This window comes from Chrysochloris asiatica, unplaced genomic scaffold (genome assembly GCF_000296735.1).
Source record: "Chrysochloris asiatica unplaced genomic scaffold, ChrAsi1.0 scaffold00050, whole genome shotgun sequence".
Lineage (NCBI taxonomy): Eukaryota > Metazoa > Chordata > Mammalia > Afrosoricida > Chrysochloridae > Chrysochloris > Chrysochloris asiatica.
Genome location: NW_006408568.1, coordinates 5870318 through 5883450, shown reverse-complemented (window position 1 = coordinate 5883450; position 13133 = coordinate 5870318).

Here is a 13133-nt window from a genome sequence, read left to right as displayed (position 1 = left end):
CTGGGCTCAGAAGTGATCGATTCTGATTTATATCCAGGTTGTGATATAATTAGCAGGCGTGATTTAATGTCACTGTGGCCTCTTTGTTTTTGTGTATTTAAATGGCAGATAGGAAGGTGTGGCCTTGAGGGGACCCTAAGCAGGTCACTTCTCTGAGCCTCCGTTTCCTAATTGGGAAATTTGAATTACGATGTCAGCTTACAGCTTACAGCTTACAAAGGGCAAGTGACTTCTTAGGCCCAGCCCAGTGCAGGGACTTTGGGGGGCCATTGTTCCTTTCCTCCTTGTTTCCTTAAGGCAAATGGGGCCACCCTTAGGGAGTCAGTGGGGTTTAGCTCTGTGGGCAAGTCACTTAGCTTTGGAGGCCTCGACTTCCTCATCTGTAAAATGAACTGATAGAAGTTGTTTTATCTAACCCATTACAATTATCAAAAAAAACACACCCCTAAAAAAGACCCATAGTGACCCTATGGCAGAATAGAACTACCCCTAGGAGATAGCCTCAGCTTTCTCTTTCTTACAGAGCAACAGGTGGGTTTGAACCTCTGACCTTGCACTTAGCAGTCCAGTGGCTAAGCCAGAGTACCACTGGGGCTCAAAGATTGATTAGAAATGAAATCCTAGGGCCTTAGATCAAGAAAGCGCTTTGGATATTATTAAGTGCAACCTTTTGTTTCATACATAGGGACACAGAGACTCAGAGAAGTGACTTGTCGTGCCCCCAGATGACCCACCTGGTTAGCAACACATCGTTAGTGTGCTGTGCTGCTTTGGGGTTCATCACACCCCTTCATCTAAAGACTTCCAAACTCCTCTGTTAGTTCTTAAACATACGCATAGACATGTCCCTCTTAGCATGTGGTGGTGGACAGGCAGATGGCCCTTTCCTTCTGTATGCTCTGGCATGTTCAGGAGCATCCGAGATGAAGGAAGTTGTATAACATTGCACTAGGGCAGGTGTTCCTGCTGCGGAGCAGAAACTCACTTTGCTTCATGCTCCCTCAGTTAGTGTTCTGCTGTTCACAAACGAGGCTCTCGCTGTACCCAGCATTGTGCTCGATGCTAGGGTTGTGCCTAGAGGAGTCTGAAGTAAGACCTCTGCCCTTGTGCAGCATTCATAGACTAGAATAATGGCCCGAACAATGAATGGTCTGCCCTCACACAGGTGAAGAACACTTGAAGGCCATGTGTGTGGTGCAGCCCGTCAGAGCCACTGCAGTGTGAGGTGAGGGCTCAGAGAGGTTGACCAGGCCTGGCAGCTTCAGCTGGGCCTTGCAAGCCCGAGATGTGATTGACAAAGGTGAAAAGGGGGACAGGATGGCTTTTCAGGTAGGAGGCAATGCCGAGAGCAAGATGAGGTAGGGGGAGGGTAGTATGTGTGAGGTGCATTTTGGAGAAGCAAGGTGTTCTGCTGAGGAGCAGTGAAAGTTCTGTGAAAACATCCTGTTTATTTTTTGAGGAGGTTTATAATGTTAGTAATTGGGCAGGCAAGTGTCCGATTGATTTAGTTTGTGCTGCACTTGGATTGGGATCATTATTTTGGTTCAGAGCATTGCTGAACCTGCCTTGATCTGTCACAGCGTGAATAACCAGTCTGAAGACATCATGGTACTAGAGTCTCCTCCCTCAGGGAAGCCTGCGGCAGATGGGGTACTTGGGGTCCAGACTAGGTGGTGAGCCCTAGCTTGGCTTTGGGTTTGCTCCGGCCATTGTGGGTCACAGAGTGCTTCTTGTCAGCCCTCCTGCCCGCCTCAGCCCGCCTTCTCTCTAGCCAGCTTTCCGCTTATCTTAATTTATTGATGAAAACTTGTTTTACGGTCCAGAGCACAGACGGCAGCAGCTCTCTGCCAACAAAAAGCACACTGGCAAATCGGGAAAGTGAACCGCCTTCCGGAGATGTGTGGCTGGGGAACCAGGAGACGGTAGAGTCAGTAAAGCATGTCTGGGCTGATGCGGGCTGCACCGTCTGGATTGATTAGGCTCGAGGCCGGCTACTTGGGGGGTGTGGGCGGGGGACACAGGGAATCTTCTGGCCCCACACAGAACCTCAGCCTCTTTCTACCACTGGCAGCTCTGCCAGGTTTCCTAATCTGGGTGACTGACCACGGCAGGTCATAAATACTAATAATGGCTCCCATTTATAACTGTGTACAAGGCGCCATGTGAGGAAGTTTATTTTCTTGAATCTCATTTAATCCCAGCTACAACTCTATGTGGTAGGTACCATTAATCCCCCAGTTTGTTTGTTTTTAAAAAGAACTACAGAGGGAGACATTTTCTGAGGTCCTCCCAGCTGGTGAATCAGGGAAACAAGAACTTGAGCCTGGTCTGTTGGTTCTAAGGCCAGATCAGTCCATGACCGTCCCTTATCTGGACACTCCAACACTGGACAATGGTCTTGGTTATGCTGTAGTCACTTTTTAGCCCAAATATGTTGACCCAGCTAGATCACATGTTCCCAGGGCCAGGTACCCCATCGTGTATGATCTCACATGCACAGTGATGGGCTCATGGCAAATGCGTACGAGACACTTGGTGAGTAGCTAGTCCCCTGAAGGAGCTAATGAGCAAATGACCAATCAGGTGTACTTTGTCATTCCTTTCAAACCCTTGGGGTTGTTTCTGTGAGTTTCTCTGAAATTCAGTCTCCTTGTCTATAAAATAAGGGTATCTATAATGTTGATGCTTGTCACATAGGTTATTGTTTGTGTTGTTAGTTTCCATCAAGTCAGTTCCAACTCTTAGTGACCCTGTGTACAATGGAATGAAACATTGTCTGATCCTGTGCCATTCTCAGAATCAGTCCTCTATTGCAGCCACTATGTCCATGCATATCATTAAGAGTCTTCTTCGCTGGCCCTCTGCATTACCAAGCATGATGTCTTTCTCCAGGGACTGGTCCAAAGTCCCTTTCACCAACCTCCATTCTAAGGTTGCATTCTGGCTGTACTTCTGTCAAGACAGATTTGTTTGTTCTTCTGATCATCCATGGTACTGTCAATATTCTTTGCTAGAACCGTAATTCAAATGCGTCGATTCTTCTCCTGTCTTCTTTATTCATAATCCAGCTTTTGCATGCATATGAATTGATTGAAAATACTATGGCTTGGATTAGGCACACCTTACTTCTGAGAGTGAAATTTTTGCTTTTTAAGATTTTAAAGAAGTCTTTGTTATCCAATGTAATAATATATTGTTTGATATCTTGTCTACTGCTTTTATGGGTGTTGACTGTGAATGCAAGTAAAATGAAATCCTAGACAATTTCAATCTTTTCATTGTTTATTATGATATTGCTTATTGGTCCAGTTGTGAGGATTTTTCTTTTCTTTATGTTGAGATGCAATTCACACTGAAAGCTGTAGTCTTTGATCTTAGGAAGTGCTTCAAGTCTCCTTACTTTCAGCTTCTTAGTGTATTTGCTCAGCATACAGATTGAATAAGCATGGTGAAAGGATGCAGCTCTGGTGCATACCTTTCCTGATTTTAAAGTGTATGGCATTCCCTTGTGCTGTTCACACTGACTGCCTCGTGGTCTGTGTACAGGTTCCTAGGTACAGGTTCCTCATAGCCACATTAAATCCTGCAATTCACATTCTTTGAAACATTGTTCATTATTTGTTATGATCCACACAGTTGGATGCCTGTGCATAGTCAATAAAACACAGGTTATCATCTTTCTGGCATTCTCTGCTTTCAGTCAAGACCTGTCTGACCTCAGCAATGACATCAGCATTGCCACCGCCCCTAGTCAAATCAGAATTGACTAGAAAGCTGTCACAAATGTCTAATAGAATGAGAATTAAGATTTTTCTTAGCTCTCTAGGAGGCAGATTCGTAGAGATTACAATCACAGGATGTAGAGTCACATCCAATCGGGTTAAAATCCCACCTCTGCCACTTAACTGTATGTGTGATTTGTTGTTGTTAAATACCCTCCAGTCAATTCTGACGCATAGCAACCCTGTATAGGGTTTCCCGGGCTTTAAAAAATTTGCGGGAGCAGAAGGCCTCATCTTACTCTCGCAGAGTGACTGGATGGATTCAGCCGTGGACCTTGTGGTTCCCAGTCCAGTGCTTATCTTATGTGTGAGTTTAGATAAGATCTTTAAACTCTCTGATCCTGAGGGTTTCCCATTGTAAAATGGGGGGAAATAACCGTTACTACCTCGTGTGTGTTTTTTGTGTAAAGGGCTTAGCTGTAACGTGGGCTCAATAATAGTAGTTTCATCTTGACATTATTGCTATCATCATCATTACCCCCCCCATCTCCATCAACCTTGTTATTACTATCACTGCTACCTCCAATCCTGATGCCGTGGTATTCTTAATAATCTCATATGCATGTGAAAGTTGGACAGTGAATAAGGAAGACCGTAGAAGAATTGATGCCTTTGAGTTATGGTGTTGGAGGAGAATACTGAAAGTGCCATGGGCTGCCAAAAGAACAAACACATTTGTGTTGGAAGAAGTACGAACAGAATGCTTTGGAAGCTAGGATGGCCAAACTTTGTCTCTCATAGTTCAGACATATTAACAGGAAGGACCATTCTCTGGAGAATGATAATATGTTTGGTAAGCTGGAGGGTCAGAGAAAAAGAGGAAGACCCCCAACAAGACGGATTGGCACAGTGGCGGCAACAATGGGCTTAAGCACAGCAACGATTGTGAGTTTGGCCCAGGACCAGGCAGTGTTTCGTTCTGTTGTGCATAGAGTCGTCATGTGAGTTGGTACTGACTTGATAGCGCCCAACAACCACAAGGTTGGTAGTTCAAACTTACCAGCTATTCTTCAAAAACCCTATACAGCATTGCTATGAATCGGAACACCGCCACTATATCCTGCTTGCACATACATATAATGTGCATAGTGCACATAGGAGACAAATGCATGAGAGGATTTTGAAGTTTGCCAAAATTGTATACTGTCTTTGAGTTTCTTGCTTTAAAATACTAGAGTCTACAAGTTACCTTGGCTGCAGATAACTCTTGAGTTTTTCAAGCCAACAAGGTTTGTTTACACAGATTATATAATCAGTAGTCTCCTCTGTAAACTAGAAACATGTCTAGGTGACACCCTAATCAAAACTTCTTGGGGAGGAGCTCAGTGGATGACTTAGGTCTAAGCAGCTGGGGCATGGTGAAGAGCATGGTTTCTGGAGTTACATTTCATGGGTTCCCTCACCATTTCAGCAGTACCGGGATGGCATAAATAGTTGAACACTCAGCTGCTAAACAAAAGATTGGCAGTTCGAATTGACTCAGAAGCACCTCAGAAGAAAGACCTGGCAATCTACTTCTGAAAAGTCAGCCTCTGAAAATTTTGTGGTGCACAGTTCCTCGCTGACACACATGGGGTTGCCATGTTGGAATTGACTCTACAGCAACTAGTGTCTCATTATTGCCACCACTTAATTCTCTGCGCCTTCTGTGTCATATCTGTAAAATGGGAAGGACAGAAATTGTACCCACTCATTAGAGTGTTGTTTGTTGTTGTTAAGTGCCTTCGAGTTGATTCCAACCTATAGCGACCCTACATAGTGTTTCCGAAGAGCGACTGGTGAGCTTGAACTGCCAACCTTGCAGTTTAAACTGATTTTTGCAGTGCAGTGTATTAACCCACAGCGCCACACTGGGACTCCGCCCACTGGATTCGGATAGAATGAGGCAGTAGAGGGAATGCACGCAGAACCATGCTGATGCTCTGTCAGTGCCCTGGAGTGCTGGTGTGTTGCCTTCAGGAACAGTAGCATCAAGGGCTAAATTGTACTAACTCTAACTCGTCAGGCTGTGAGTGCTGGGGTCACATGAATGAGCAAGCACTGTGACCTTGGACAAGTTTGTCTGGTGAAACTGTGGACAGGCAGATTACAGCAGAGGCTCCCAAACTAGTGCACTTGTAGAAGAGTGGTGGGTGGACCACAGTCCTACCAGGCAGAAGCTTGAGGCAGGCAGAGATCTCAGATTATCGCTTAAATTGGTGCTGAGACCATCTCTGGTAGTGAGACTGAACTTAACTGGCCTGTGTCCTCCAAAAAGCATGTCAGGAATGCCAAAATCCTGGCGTGGGTGGACATGGCTCCCAGCTGGTGTATAAATAATCAGGCAGTAGCATAGAATCCCTAGAGAGAAGAAAAATCATGGATTGGCTGTGTCAAGGGTGATAGCAAAAGTGTGTGTGTGGGTGGCTGTCAGGGTCCAGAGATGGACCTGGTTGTCAGCCACGGTCTTTCCCGATATCTCTATGTATAATTATAGATTTACTTGCTGAACTCCGGTTGTAGAAGAGCACTCATTGCATTATTAAAAGGGCCTCCTTTTCCTGAGAGGCGGAAGTGAGGCAGCCTTGCTGAACGGGAGCAACCAGCAATGCAAGTACCTTCGCTGCCTGACTTTCCTTCACGTCTGGGTCTCCTTTTCTCACAGTCTAAAAAGTGGGGGAAGTGTCCCCATCTTCTCCCCCATCCCTTTGGAGGAGTTAGAATCTTCTGGATAATTTGACATTTTTGCCAGGAAGATGTGAATTCAAGATACCGTTGTCCTGGTCCCCACGCCTTTTCCAAGAAGCTTGAATAATAGGACAATACCTTGTTCAGTATTTATCTTCCAGGGCACACAAAGAGCCCGCTGGCATAATGATGTTATTCATCCTCACAGTGTCCCCATATGTCACGTTGCTGCTTTCATTCCTTGGGTCTTTTAGCAGAGAAACAGCTCGGAAAGGTTAAGTGACTGGCGGGAGACACACAGCACATCACAGGTCCCCTAGGCTCCGTGTCCTGAGCCCAGGCTGAGCCCAGGTTGTTGACGGTTCTGCTTTGTCACTGAAGCCCAGGGGGCTGGCAGTTTCAATGTGATCCTTGAAGGATGGTTTCTGAAGCCCAGCTGGGCCTTCTACTGCAACCCTGTCTTCATGTTCCACTCGCTTCTTGGATGCTGTCAGAAATGCCTTTCTCCCCAGATGCACAAAATAAAACAAATGCAGGAAGGACAGAATATGCTGGTGATGGGAAAATCCTTTCTCCAGACACCTGACTAGCTATTCTGAGACCTTGGCGCCTCCCCTCCCAATTTACAGTGACCTTGGAAGTTAAGATGGGGCCTCAGCTGTGCCATGGCTCCTCCCCTGGCCCAGAGCTTGGGGCAGCCATGGCCCTTGGGGGCTCAGTAAGGAGAGCTATGTGTCTGGCTGCTCCCTTGTCCCAGCACTTTGGCTGCTAGTGTTAATGGGCTTGGGTGGCCTAAGGCTCCACGCATGTTTCCTGTGGAGCTTGACAAGTTCCAGAGTTTGGGGAGAAGATAGGTCCAAGGGTCATCCTTTCGCCACTCTCCCAGCAAAGATGGACTAGTTCAGAGCCTCCAGTGGGGGAGATGACAATGGACTGTCAGCCTGTCTCTTGGGACAGTTTTCAGGCGTGCCTGACCCCGGCCCATCAGTGTGTTAACCTGTTTCCTGAATAAGGATGGAAAACAGCTGTGCATGTTCCCTCCCATCATCTGTTTGGGGCCTTGAGCTCACAGTCTGGGGGTAGCCTTTCCATAGCTAGCATTGAGCAGGAAGTGGATGGACTGGTACCAGTTCAGAGAACACTGAGTTACAAGTACGCCTGGGAGCCCTCCATCCCTGTACCCATGTCTCCTCGTTTCATTGACACAAAGTTTCATCAGTGTTCAAACAGCCCCGGCCCTTGCTCAGACCTAGAACATGTTCCACTGGTAAGAGAGTGTGGTTCTGTCAGTGGCGTGGCCGACCCTGGCAGGGCTTCGGTGGCCGAGTGAGCCCATGTGTGTGACTTGGTGAGTGATCACTGGCAGGTGGCTGGGTCACCGCTGCTCCTTGGCATCCTGGCCACACATCACTTGTGGTCTCTCTGGGTCTGTACCTTGGCTTCCTTCCTGCTTTGTGCAGCCTTGGCTCCAGGCGTCTTCACAGGAGGAGGGGAGGAATCTAAACTGCCCTCTACTTCTATTTCTGTTTCCTTGTGGAGGGGTAATTCTGTAGGTGCTTTTGCGAGGTGGGAAGGCACTGGCACTTGAGAAGGGTGATCTTGAACCGGTGATCAGGTCTGAAGAGTCCAGATGACCCTGGCATGGGGGTTCAGGGAGGGCTGAGCTCTGCCATTGTGCAAGTCTTTCCCTCAGATACAGGGATGGCAGTAGGAGACCTAGCACCTCCTCCCATCCTCCCACAACCAAATTCTTGTCCTTGCCCCTCGCCCTGTTGATCAGCTGTTTAGGGGACTAAGCCTGCTCTCAGCACCCCTGGCTTTTGCAGGTCTCACAGATGCCTTACTTAATTGGGGTGAGTAGGATGAATGCCTTCATGCTGAAGCCAGGTTAGAACCACAAACTATAGGTAACACTGTAGCAAAGTAGCCCTCTAACCTCTCTTAGGCCAGAAGACACTGCAGCCAGCTGGAGGCCAGAATTGCTGGTGACAGGCACTTATCCTGCCCCAGTAAGCTAACCCACTGGAGCATGGCAAGGGGATGTCCTTAAAATTTCAAATGAGATCTACTTCATTGGAAAAATCTCTTATTCTCTTGTACTTTTTGGGATTTTGGACTCCCAGAAATGTAACAAGACCCACTCTCAATCACTCGGTGTTTTGGTGAATTGGGGAAGGGTTACCATGGTTGTTAAGGCCCTCACAAAGTTCATTAGGACTTGGTACTCCTGAAAACACAGACCTGGAGCTCCACCACTTAAGTTGACTGTGTTTAACCAGCTATATAGAGAATAACCCCATTGTGCAACAATAAAAAAATGTAACTGGGTTGTAGATATACAAATGCTTTATGTAATATTTTGTTGGAGAAAAAAACATGGCTCAGAAATATCGGTGTGATCTCTGTGTCATCTATCCAGCTCGGAGACTTCGAGATAAACCATGGGGTCATAGAAAGCAATGGCCAAGGAATCATGCCATGTGGCTTTAAATTGTGGTGTTAAGCTCAGTATGAACCCAAATTACGCTGTGGCTGCCAGGCAGGGCAGTGAGGATTTGGGCTAAATTATTAGAGGTATAGATTGCAGAATGTGTGAGATTGCAGAATGTGTGCACTCTGCTTTGTTCCTTCCGTAGTTGGAACCTAACTTTTTCTTCATGACATGACTCAGAGGTGAAGGCTGCAAAAGCCCAAGCCCCTGTGTAGGCCAGGAGAATTAGGTCAGGGTGCTGTTAGAAAGATGCCTTCAGATACATAAGGGCCTCTTACATTTGTCCTTGGGTAAAACTGAACTAATGGTACTGATGCATGTTACCCACTGGGAAGTGGATTTTTGAAGTCATGACAAAGAATTTTTGATTCATTTGAAAACAAAAACTAACAAGCCAGATGCCATAAAATGGCTTACACGCATGGTGACCCTGTATGCTCAGAGTAGAACTGTGCTCCACAAGGCTTCAAGTGTTGATATTTCAGGAGTAGATCTATAGGCTTTTCTTCCAAGGTGCCTCTGGGTGGTCTCAAACCTCCAGCCTTTTGGTTAGCAGTGCAGAAGATTAACAGTTTACACCATCCAAGGATTCCCTCAATCAAAAGACAAACACAAAACCACAGCTACCAAGTTGATTCTGACTCTTAACAGCCTTAAAATTCTTGAGAATTTTAGTTGTGAAGCTCTGTCTTTACGGGAGCAGACGGCCTCATTTTTCTCCCGATGAGCTACTGGTGGGTTTACACTTCGACCTTGTGGTTAGCAGCCCAATGCCTAACCCATAATGCCACCAGGATTCTTTCTTGAGTGATTCCCACAGCCACTGAGTTGATTTCAACTCACAGTGCCCCTCTGTAGAGTTTCCAAGGTGGTAAATCTTTAAGGGGGGAAGAAAAGCCTCATCTTTCTTTCGTGAAGCAGCCGGTGGGTTTGAATTGCTGACTTTGAGATAAGCAGTTCAGGGCTTATCCTATAGCATCCCCAGGACTCCTTTTTTCACTAATTGTTGTTGTTAAGTGCTGTCAAATTGAAAGTCAACTCCTTATATGATGGTGAACATCCATCCCCGGCACCTGAGAAGAGGACGGGCTTCTTGGATTACGAAGGTGCCCACCAAGGAGAGCTTCTTGCTGGGTGGCTTCCTAGGGTCCCCTGGTTCCACAGTGCTGTGATCTTCCTGCCTGCGGGGAGACTTTGGCAAAGACGCCTCTGTGACTTTGTCCTTTTGTTTTCCTTTGTGCAGAATTGAAAGCAGCTCTCCTTGCCTCCGCATCCCTGCTGTCCCCACTTTACAGGCTGTGAGGATGAATGAGCTGCAGGGGCCCCTCAGAGGCAAGGGGCATCTGAAATACAAAGCAGTGGCCCCATTTCTGGCACTGATTTATTGTCCCTTCTCCCTAAGATGAAGTTCTTGGCAGTTTGGCTTCTCCCAGGGCCAGGCAGGTTCATTTCTAGCCTGCATGTCAGGCAGTGAAATTAAAGTCAAAGTGGTTTTTTTTTTTTTTTTTTTCCTTTTTTAAATTTTCCACATCTACTAATTTATTAAATGCCATTAAATATTACTCCAGGCCCCGGCTCAAAGAAAGCACTGGGGAGCACTGTGAGCCAGTGCTTGAAATCTGCTGCAAGAAAGGAGGGATGAGGGTGACTGGTGGGGCCCACAGCTGGACTGGGAGAGCCACCAGTCTTGTTGGGGTCGGCAAAGGCACATGAGGCCACAGGGATTAAAATGCCGGAGAGCGTGATGTGTTCTGATGGCCTCTGATGGGGGCTGGCCGTCAACACCAGGTAAATGAAGGACCACAGTGGAGAAGGTGGGAGCAATTGGGGGGCTAGGGGGTGCTTGGAGTAGGCAAGCAAGGGTACAGAGCGGGGTGGTTCTCCCCCAGGTGGGTTTGTGTGTCTGTGTCTGTCCTTGGTCTGCTCAAACTCCCCATCCCCATCATTCCTTCCTTCCTTCCTTCATTCATTCATTGAACAAGCATCTAGTATTCCAGACATGGTCTGGGCCCTACAATGAAAGAAAGGTGCAGAGAACCTGAGCCCAAATCCTGAAAATGCTGGTGTTGAGGGTGGGCGACAAGTCTACATGGAAGGCTAAAAAGGTGTGAATGTGACCAGCACGTGTGCTCACCCACTGGAAGGGGCCACCTGACACTGAGAGACCATGGGAGGCAAGGAGATTTGGGGGCTGCTGCCCTCTGAGCTCTAAGCAGTTTGCCAGGAGGGTAGATACTTGGAAAGGGCTCTTTGTGCACCCCACCCTCCGAGAAATGGGATGCCTCCATGAAAAATACATAAGGCCACATGGCAGAAACATATATTAAACCCACAAATCAATAGGGCTGAAACTGAAGACGAGGAAAACTGCCATGGGGGAAATTAGGCTAATTACAGCAGGCGTAATAAACAGGCAAGTCTGGAGTGCTTATTTCCTACATGCTCACAGGCTGGGCAGGCCTCAGTTTACCTGCCATGCATCTGTGGGATGGGACCTGAGGTTGCGGAGGGTGGTCCTGAGGTGGCCCACTGGCTCAAAGGCTCTTCTTCTCTTGTGTGTTGAGGGACCTGCACCTTCTCTCTTCTGAAGGGTCAGCTAGGGCTCTGTAGGACATTGCTAGGGGCACACATCTGTTTTGGGCCCTGGGGGCCAAACAGACCCAGCCCTCCTAGAGATAAGGCCACAAGTGAGTGCAAGGGCAGGAGTTTGTCTTCTCAAACATGGATGTTGAGTATTTGGATCCCTGAGTTGATGCTGCTTGGAAATGCCTTCAGTTGAGGGGTGGGTGAGCAAGGGCTGAGGAGGCTTGTTTTCCAAGAAGTTTGCCAAGCCTGCCCATCCTCCAAGAAGGGGCATAACAGGAGCTCCTGGTGACTTCATACTGGTCGGCGGTCCCACTGGCTCTGTCCCTGTCCCCTGAGTCACCCTGCCTCGCTCCAGATTCTCCTCCTGCCATGGGTTTGACTATAGCTTGGTCATCTCAGCTGAGACAACCCTCTGGTTTTGGAAGGGAATTTTCCCAAATGCCTTCAGCTAAGCTCTCTGGCATGGAGCTTTGGCTATGCCACAGCAGGCCTTGTCTCCTTCCTGTGCTTGGCATTCTCCACACGGGGCAGTGCCCCCTCTTCCTCCACCCCTACCTATGCCTCTCCCTGTCCCCTGCTCTGGCCTCAGAGGTCGGTGTCCTGTCTTCTTGCCCTGCTGCCTGTGTAGGGCAGTTTCTCATCAACCATGGCTTAGTCTCTGCTGCCACCTTCTCTCTCCTTCCACCCTGGCTGCTCCTGGGCCACTAACCTCTTTAATGGCTCAAGCCCCGGCTCTCTCACATGGAGTCTTTCCAGTACTTTGTGTTGTGTCATCCCAACCAGGAACCATCCAGAGCCAGTACTGTCTTCAACTACTCCTGTCCACTCCTGGAAGGAACACCCCAGTTCTTCCTTTAATGACTTGGCTTGGCAGTGGAGCCAGGGCAGAGCTTCTCAACCTGGGCACTATTGATGTTTGGGGCTGGATGATTTTTGGGGAGCCTGGGCAGCACAAACAGTTCTTGATTAGCTGCTATTGGAAAGGCTGGTAGTTGGAACTCATGGAAGAAAGGCCTGGCTGTCTGCATCTATAAAGATTACAGTCAAGAGATCCCCAGAGGCCACTTCTCTCCTGTCACATGGGTTGCTATGAGTTGGTGTGACTTGATGGAAGCTAATAACAACAAAACTTGTTTGCTGTGGGAGGTATGTCCTGTACATTATAGAATGTTTACCTAGTAGATTCTGGGAGCACTGCTGCCCCCACCTCCCAAGTGTAACAAGCAAACTGTCTCTAGACACTGCCAGATATCCTCTGGGGGTCAAAATTGCCCTCAGACCAGAACCACTGGGCCAGGGGATGAGTGTCCGAGCTTGGCTTAAATCCTCAAGTGGCTGTGCTTCGAAGGGACCATAGAAATCATCCAGTCCAAATCCTGCATTTTAATGGAAATTGGGCCTCAGGGAGCTCACGAAGCTTTAGGTCACACAGGGAGCAGCATGATGAAAGAGGCGTCTTAGAGAGAGGATTTGGGTAGCTCTATGCAAGTTGTATCTGACAATGTTTCTCTGCTATGTTCAACCATTTCAAGAGATACCATATGAACAAGAGCCAATGATACTCAGAGAGGAAGTCCAAAGTGCATTGAAAGAAGTGGCAAAGAACA